The following is a 9,848-nucleotide window of genomic DNA, read 5'->3' as shown; positions in this document are numbered from 1 at the left end:
ATATATATATATATATATACTAAGTATACAAGTACGTCTCTTTGTGTCTCCTAGCTAACTACCTACATCTACCTATACTATCTATATATATAAATAAATAAATAAATATTTATTTATATATTATATATTTATACTAATATAAATAAATAAATAAATAAATAAATAAATAAATAAATAAATAAATAAATAAATAAACTTTCTTCTCCTTACAAAGCCTTAAAACCTCACAAAGGAATTAAAAGTACCCAAAGGGGCCCCCTTTGTACCCTATACACCCCAATATACGATGGGGGGCCCCCTAGACACCTGAAGGGGCCCCTATAAGGTACCCAAAAAGCTACAAGGACCTAACACACGATGCATGCAAGGTCCTTGTTGCAGCTGCTGCTGCAGCAGCTGCTGCAGCTGCTTCTATTGCTGCTGCTGCTGCTGCTGCTGCTGCTGCATTCCCCTTAGCCACAAGGGAAACACCCTAATCAGCAGGGCCCCTGCTGGATAAGGATATCCCTAGGGCTTAGGGTTTAGGGACCTAGGGTTTAGGGTTTAGGGTTTAGGGTTTTCTCCTGCCCAAGAAGAGAGTACCTTTGTTGCGTGATGTTGCTTCGATAGATGACAAGATGCTGCTGCTGCTGCTGCTGCTGCTGTTGCTGCTGCTGCTGCTGTTGCTGCTGCTGCTGCAGGTGCTGCAGCTGCTGCTGTTGCTTCCGTTACTGCTGTTACTGCGATTGCTACTGTTGATGCTGTTACCTGATGTCCCTGCTGCAGCAGCAGCAGCTGCTGCTGCTGCTGCGGCTCCTGTTGCTGCTGCTGCTGCGGCTACTGCTGCTGCTGTTTGACTCATGTCACACATACATATATATCCATTTACTCATCCTGCTGTTGCTGCTGCTGTTGCTGCTGCTGTTGCTGCTGCTGTTGCTGCTGCAGTTGCTGCGGTTGCTGCGGTTGCTGCGGTTGCTGCGGTTTTTGCGGTTGCTGCTGCTGTTGCTGCTGTTGTTACTGCTGCTGCTGCTGCTCTTGCTGCTACTAGCCTGAACACTCTCAGGGCCAGCACAGCCCCAAAGATCTGCAGCAGCAGCAGCAGCAACAGCAGCAGGAGACTGCAGCAACTGCAGCACCAAGATATTGCTGCTGTTGCTGCTGCAGTTAGCTGCATTACCTGTTGCTGCTGCTGCGCCTTCATCCTGCTGTTGCTGTCGGTGCGATTGCTGCTGCTGCTGTCGCTGCGATACTTTTGCTGCTGCTGCTGTTGCTGCGATAGTTGCTGCTGCTGCTGTTGCTGCGATAGTTGCTGCTAAGACTGCAGCACGGAGTGTAACTTATAGCAACACTGCTGCCTTTGCTGCAGCAGCAGCAGCAGCAGCAGCAGCAACAGCAGCAAAAAGATGACGATAAAGACAAGGCTGTCTATATCCGTTACTTTGCTGCCATTGCTGCTGCTGCTTCTGCTGCTGCATGCATGCATGCATGCATGCTGCTGTTTCCCCTGCTGCTACATGCATGCATGCATGCATGTTACTGCTGCTGCTGCTGCTGCTGCTGGTAAATCTGTATGCATGCATAATGTGATCGTATCCCTGCTGCTGCTGCTGTTGCATGCATCGAACCTCTTGTGTTACTTTTCCCCCTTTTGCTGCAGCATGTATGGATGCATGCACGAATGCATGCATGCATGGATGGATGCATGCATTGCATGCATGCAATTTATGAATAGAAGGAAGAGATCCATTGTTTTGCTGCTGCTGTGTCTCCAATAGCAGCAAACAGCAGCAAATTAGCAGCAGAACCAACAAAGTGCAGCGCAACATGAGCAAGGGCCCCCTGCATGTATTTTTTTTGCCTAGTAAGATGCCAAGAGAGTGCATGCAGCAGCAAGAAGAGAATAATAAATAGATAATAAGCAGCAGCAGCAGCAGCAGATGCATAATAAGGAGCAGCAGCAAGAAAATATATTATTACTATTCTTACTACTAATAGATCTATTAATCTCCTTATACCTATCCTTGGTCTTATCCAATGAATAAAGGAAGTAATAAATAATAATAAACAAAGACAAGACATGCCTATACACCTGAATATATAAGCAGCAAAAGGATTAATAAATAAGCATAAGGAAGACAGCAGCAACAAACGCTCGCACTGTATAGGCAGATAACTACCCTTATTATCTATTATTATATTATATCCTTCTCCTGCTTCTTCTCCTTGAGATAAAGGTAACAATAAAGAATACCAATTCATCCTGCTGCTCCTCCTGTTGCTGCTGCTGCTGCTGCTGCTGCTGCTGCTGTCGCTGGTGCTGGTGGTGGTGGTGCTGCTGCTGCTGGCGGTGGTAGTGGCGTCGCTGCTGTTGGGGGTAGCAGGAGGTGCAGCAGCTGCAGCAGGTGCAGCAGAAGGAGATTCTGCAGCAGCAGGTGCAGCAGCAGGTTCTGCTGCTGCTGCTGCTGCTGCTGCTGGTGCTTGTTGGGATTTATTATTCTTTATAGGACCTTTTTTAGGTGTATAGGCAGGGGGGGCCTCTAAGGTAGATAAGGGGGGGGCCCCATTATCTAGTCTAGTCTTAGAGGTACGTAATAATGCCCTATTCTTTAGACCCTGGGGGCCCCCAGGGGGAGAAGCAGCAGCAATAAATGAGGAAGAAGGGGCCTCCTCTAATAGGGGGCCCCCCTCCATAGATGAGGGGGCCCCTGACGATAAGGGTTTAGAGGGGGCCCCTAATGAGGTATCTGCAGCAGCACTGCAGCAACTATCATGTGTACCCTCCTCCATTATCCAACTAAAACAACTCCAGGGGGCCCCACTACCACCACGGGGGGCCCCCCCCTTGGGGGCCCCTTCGCGGGGGGCCCCCAATGGCCACTGTAAGGAGAAACCAAAGGTATAGGGGGCCCCCAACCTTATAAAGTTACTACCTGACGTAAAGAGGGACAGCATAGCACGAGGGAAGGAGGCCCCCCACTCTACAACGGGGGGCCCCAGGGGGGCCCCTAGGGGGGCCCCCACAGGGGCCCCTTTATCAGGAGGAGGGCAAGGAGAGAGAGAAGAAAGTTCCTTAGACGGTAGGGTACTGTCAACAGCAGCAAAGGAGCGAGGGGGGCCCCCACAAGAACAATGGGGGCCCCTAGTAGAAGAAGACGATGCTTTTCTTGGCATGATGAGGAGCAGCAGCAGGAGGAGAGGAAGAAGAAAAGAAGAAAAGAAGAAGAAAAAGAAGAAAAGAATAAAAAAAAGAAGAAAGAAAGAAGAGAAAATACAAAGAAAGACAAAAAAAGATAAAAGAGTATAAGACCAATGGTGCTGCTGCTGCAGCAGCTGCAGCAGCAGCAGCAGCAACAAGAAGAAGAAGCACTACTTTATTTACACAGAGGCGCCGCTGCTGCTGCTGCTCCTGCTACTGCTGCTACAGCTGCTACTGCTGCTGCTGCTGCTGCTGCTGCTGCTGCTAAGGAGAGCAAGCCTTTATTGCTACTAATATATAATAAGAATTAATAAACAGAAAAATAAGAGAAAAAGAAGAAAAATAATACAAAAGCAGCACACACAGAGGCATAAGAAGGAGTAATACCATGCGGTGCAGCAGCAGCAGCAGCTGCTGCTGCTGCTGCTGCTGCAGCCTGCTGCTGCTGCTGCTGCTGCTGCTGCTGTTAATATATATTCAGCAGAAGGTGCTTCCTTGGTGCTGCTGCCGCTCACGCTCAGTAGGGTGCAGCTCAGGTATATATATGCATAATAAATAAATAAATATAAATAAATAAATATTATTTATTTATTTATTATTTTATTTTTATTATTTATTTATTTAATTTATATGCATGCATAAGGGAAGGGGGGTCCCTAAGGAAGAAAAAAGTCTTCTTTTTTCTTCTTCCCCTCCTCCCCCCACGGCATCGAGAGAATGTGTTATTAAGATGTGCATTGATTTTCTTCCTTTTTTTCTCCTTTTATTTATTTATTTAAATAAATAAATAAATAATAATTCTTTTTCTCTTCCCTATAAGAAGCAAATAGAGGGAGAGGGGCCCCTCTTTAGGTCTTTGTGTGCACACACACAGAGGGAGCGATGGAGGTGCGCGGCATCCATTATGTTTAGGGTTTACGAATTAGGGTTTAGGGTTTAGGGTTTAGGGTTTATATTGAACTATTAACACTCCACAGTCTATTTACACCACAGGCAAAGGTCCATAAGAAGAGGTGCATGCATAAGGAGTATGTGTGTGTGTACTAGCTGGCTATTGATTCCCTATAACATAGTACATTGTCTCTGTATATTTATTTATATATTTTTATGTATAAATATATTAATATGTTGTGTGTATGCTAAACCCTCAAAAAAAGGCAGATAAACCCTTACCTGTTTCTCCCTACTATACATACAACAAGCAAGCAACTCTCTACAGTGCGTATATGCATACACACAAGAATCCTTGTTAGTCTCTGCATGCATGCGGCGCTCTCTTGCGCCTCGAGCTGCAGCAACACTCTTCGCAACTCATGGGAGGCCGCCGCCTCTCCTGCTGCTGTAGATGCTTCTAAGCAGCTGAGCTCAGGCATAAGAGGGGGCTGGGGATGGAAGAGAGAAAAACTTAGGGAGCTATCCCCTTAACTACTCTGCCTCCATGGCAACTCTTAATAGCCCTTATATAAGACACAGGAAGCTATTGGGGAGAACTATACTTGGTACCACGGCACACACACACAACAATCCTCATCCCTACTGCAGGGCGACTTGCTGGATAGCCGTGTGTAGTATATATATACTACAGGGTACTGGCAAGTGTATATTTATACAACAAGGTATTCCCCTTGAGGGCCTCTCCTTAAATCTATCTTGTTTATTTGCTTTTTTTATTTTTCTTGCATAGTTGAGGTTCATGAGGGACTTAGCAGCATTCATAAGATACGTAGACAGTATCTACTCCCTGATGGGTAGGTAGGCACAACAAGTGTACCCTGTTCATCCTCTATTCTCCTCTTTTCCTGTAAAAAACTTCGTTGTTGCCCAGACAGAATATGCAAGAACGAATTCATGAGGCGGCTTATCATGTACAATAAGCATAAACAGAGCACAGCCCCGTGCAGTTACCAATTGCATGCATCAGCTAGGTAGGGCTACTGTACACCTTAAGGAATTTGTTTAGATTTACTTTATCTCCTTCTTTGTGGGGAATATGTTTATAATAACCATAGTACTATCTACTCGGGGCATCAGTAGGTCTACACCGAGACAATGTTGGCTAACGTGCTGGTAGTCAGCTCTGCAGGGTTACAGACTTATGTGTACCTAAGTAGCTAATAACAGTACGAGGATGCATAGAAACTGCACAAGAGAGGCAAGACTAGCATTCAATTGTTACTCCCTTTTCTAGTGACTTGTCTTCGCTGGATTCGTAGGCCTTGCGAACACCTCATGAAGGGAAAGGGTAGAGGAAGAAGTCTGTCTTATAATGGGTTGATCCTTGTGCATGCAAGCAAACAATTTCTGTATATAACTGCAAACAGTATTATACGCATGCAGAGAAGAAGGATGCTTGCATATGCATTGTCTCAGCTGCAGCAAGCTGCATCTCAAGGCAGACATGCCGCCACCTCTAATGTATCCATCTCCTCAGTCTGTAGTCTGGCTCTCGTCAGCAACAGTAAGCCTATTTATATAACTTATGCTTGCTTGCCTCTTTATAGCACGAAGTCTTGGGCTCAATTTATCTATTTATACAGGCAAAAAGTCTCTAGAGAAAAATCAGCAAAAAATATCTTCGTGTGTACAGACTGTCTAAGCTTTGTTACACAAGAGGTAAGGGAGGAGCAAAGGAGATTGCAGCACATAAATAAAATATTGCTGCTGCTGCTGCTGCTGCTGCTGCTGCTGCTGCTGCATAGCAGGTCAAAAATGCAGACATAAAAAGTGTCCCTCTTGGTGCATGCATACACACTTAGATGACTACCCAGCCTACGCCAGTGCACAAATGTATATCTCTAGCAGAGAGGTCATGCAGCAACAGCAGCAACGTATAAAGGGGTGCATGCACTCTACAGCAGCAGCAGCAGCAGCAGCAGAAAGCCCTTAAGTCAGGCACATGTGTTAAGGAGGCATAAGAGCCAACTATACAGGCTGCTGCTCTTTTTAGACTTTTTATTGTATTATTAATTTATACACCACAAGGACAGGAGAGTTATTATTGCCGAGTGTACAGACAGTTGTAGATATGCCAAGACACGCGGCTGCAGCTGACGCCCTTATGCGGGCTGCCTATGCTGCTGCTGCAGCTGCTGCAGCTGCTGCAGCTGTGTTGTTGGTCGTGCCTATGTTGTGGCTGCTGATGCCTGTGCTACTGTTGGTGGCTATGCTCACTCTGCTGCTGCTGTTGCTGCCTCGACTGTCTCTGCTTCTGCCCCTGCTGCTGCCTCTGCAGCTGCTGTTGCTGCCTCTGTTGGTGCTGTCGCCTCAGTTGCTGCTGTTGCTGCTGTTGCTGCTGCCAGACAACTGGGCAGAGTTAGACACATCCTCTAGTTAGACATGAGCAGCAGCAATAAATAAATAATTATTTATTTAATTATATAAATATATAATTAAATAATAATAATAATAAATAAATAATAATATTAATTGCTGCTGAAGCAATTAATACGAGCAAGAAAGTTAGTTGCTGCAGCAACAGCAGCGAGGCGCTGCCGCTGCATGCAGCAGCAACAGCAGCAGCAGCAGCAGCAATGTGCTCGGGGCTGGTGTCTCTGCATAAAAGAAGAATAAAAAAATATTTTTTTTATTTAATTGAGGAATTATGAGTTAAGAGAAGAAAGTTATTTATTTATTGCTGCTGCTTCCTCTTTACTGGAGCAGAAACAGACCTGCAGCAGCAGCAGCAGCAGCAGCAGCAGCAGCAAGAGCAGTAGCAGCAGCAGGAGCAGCAGCATTCTTCTCCTCCTCCTCATGGAACAACAACAACAGCAATACCAACAGCAACAACAACAGCAACAGCAACAGCAACAGGAGCAGGAAGAGACAGCAGCAGCAGCAGCAGCAACAGCAGCAGCAGCAGCAGCAGCAGCAGCAGGACTCGTCCCCTTTGTCTATCCTATGTTACCCCTCAATACATAAACAGCGAATGGGGAGATTTGTATATACATAAACAAATATTAGGGGCAATAAGTATACATATACCTGCCTATACACCTGAACAATATGCATGCACATGCATGCAACAGCAGCAGCAGCAGCAGGAGCAACAACAGCAGCAGCAACAGCAGCAGCAGCAGCAGCAAGAAAAATGTACTTGTAAAAATACACAAAAAAAACAAGAATTTGCATGCAGAGTGCAGCAAGAAGCAGCAGCAGCAGCAGCAGCACTTAATCGTGCTGTTGCTGCTGATTACCCAACAGTATTAACTAAGACACTATTTTGTGTCTTACCTGCTGCTGCTGCTGCTGCTGCTGCTGCAGGAGCAGCAGCAGACACAGCAGCAGCAGCAGCAGCAGCAGCAGCAGAAAAGGAGGGCATAAATATAGTATATCTACCTCCCCTTGTCTATCATATATTAACAGATGCAGCAGCATGGCGGGTGGGCCCCTCGGGGGCCCCCATGCCTGCTGCTGCTGCTGCTGCTGCAGTAGTTGGTGCCCTAGAGGGCCCCATGCATGCATTTGCTGCTGCGCTGCTGCAGCAGATGGGGGCCCTCATGATGCGTACACCTGAACAATGTAGGCTTCTTGTTACCCCTATAGATGGTGCGCTGCTGTCTGCTGCTGCTGCTGCTGCTGAGGAAAAAACAGCAGCAGCAGCAGCAGCAGCAGCAGCAGGTGTTAGTGTTGGTCCTGCTGCAGCAAGAGGTATGGGGCGTCTTATAGCAGCAGCAGATATCTCGGGTGTACAGGCAGGTCCTGCTGCACTGCAGCGGCTGCTGCCCTCGCGCCTACAGAAGCAAACAGCAGATCTGCTGCTGCTGTCGGGGGCCCCTGCTGCTGCAGCACAACTGTACCTTGCTGCAGCAGAAGCAGCAAGGGCCCATGGAGATGTTATATGGCAAGCAGCAGCAGCAGAGGGGCAAGCAGCAGCAGTTTATTCATATATACAGCCTATGCTGGGGGCCCCTAGGGGGGGCCCCAGGGGGCCCCCTCATAGACCCTCATCTGCATCCCCTTCTTCTGCTGCTGCTGCTACAACTAGGGACGATTCTGCTGCTGCTGCTGCAGCAGGAGCAGCAGCAGCAGCAGCAGAATCGGGGGACAGAGACCCTACGGTGGTGCGTAGCAACTCTTTACCTTCTTCTTCTTCCTCCTCCTCATCTGCTGCTGCTGCAGCAGCAGCAGCAGCAGCAGCAGCAGCGTAGACATCGTCGCCGTCACCAGGGACAGCTGCAGCTGCAACACGAGCAGCAGCAGCAGCAGCAGCAGGAAGGAGAAGGGGAAGAGGAGCAGCAGGAAGAAGAGGAGCAGCAGCAGCAGCAGCAGCAGGAGGACACAGAATTTCGCTCTTACTCACCTGATGAGCTGCTGCTGCTGCTGCAGCAGCAGGAACAGCAGCAGCAGCAGCACCAGCAGCAGAATGGCCCAGCAGCAGCAGATAATCAGCAGCAATTCTTCCCTGCATGCAGAAGTTTATCACCATACTTTCCTATTCCTTATAGACCTTATACACAGCAGCAATTCTCCCTCAGCAGCAGCAGCAGCAGCAGCAGCAGCAGCGGCAACATGTATGTAAAGGCCTTATGGCATATTGTATGTGAGCTACAAGCTGCAGCAGCAGCAGCAGAAGGAGGCTATGGTTCTGCTGCTGCTGCTGCTGCCATAGGCATGCATCCTCACTGTCAACACAGCAGCAGCAGCAGCAGCAGCAGCAGCAGCAGCAGCAGCAGCAGCAACAGCAAAGCCTTACGAGACTTTTTAGAGAATCAGCAGCAACGTATCCGTTTTATGCCTAACCATCTAATATGCAGCAGCAGCAGCAGCAGCAGCAGCAGCAGCAGCAACACTAGCAGCAGCAATAGTATATGCTGTAGCCTAAACAGCAGCAGCAGCAGCAGCAGCAGCAACAGCAGCAGCAGCAACAGCAGCAGCAGCAGCAGCAGCAGCAGCAAGAATAATAATAATAATAATAAAGATGTATTAATGTATAATCCTTACCGTAATAATAATATAAATAATAATATAAATAATAATATAAATAATATAAATAATATAAATAATATAAATAATATAAATAAGAATAAATTATGTGGTTATTTATTGTCTCCTTTTATATGGATAAAAGGAGACACATATACAGTACAAATATCTATAAAAAATAATTTATTAATAGATATAATTATTGATTGTTGTTCCTTATTAACTACAGGAGCAGCAGCAGATATTTATCCAGTTACTGTACTTATTCCTCCTTCTCCTCTACATCATGTTACTTTTGAGGTAATTTGTTTGCTGCTGCTCCTCCTGCTGCTGTTGCTGCTGCTGCTGCTGTATTATGCTGCTGCTGCTGCTGCTGCTGCTGCTGCTGTTTTTGATGGGTGCTGCTGATTATTATTATTCATGGTGCTGCTGCTGCTAGCAGCAGCAGCAGCAGCAGCAGATGTTTATCCTGTTAACTGTTCTTATTCCTCCTCCTCCTGTATATTTGCTGCTGCTGCTGCTGCTGCTGCTGTTGTTGTTGTTGCTGCTGCTGCTGCTGGTGTGGTGGTGATGGTGGTGGGGTTGCTGTCTCCGTTTTGTATCTCTTTTCTTTTGTCTCCTTTTTTTTGTCTCCTTTTTGTCTCCCTTACTAATTGTCTCCTTTTCTTTGTGTCTCCTTTTTGTCTCTTTTTTTTTTGTCTCCTTTTTGTCTCCTTTTTGTCTCCTTTCTTTTTTTTTTTTTTTTTTT

The sequence above is a fragment of the Eimeria maxima genome, genomic scaffold, assembly GCF_000499605.1.
Source record: "Eimeria maxima Weybridge genomic scaffold, Emw_scaff871, whole genome shotgun sequence".
Lineage (NCBI taxonomy): Eukaryota > Apicomplexa > Conoidasida > Eucoccidiorida > Eimeriidae > Eimeria > Eimeria maxima.
The sequence above is the reverse complement of the archived record's forward strand: the minus strand, read 5'-3'. Positions refer to the sequence as shown.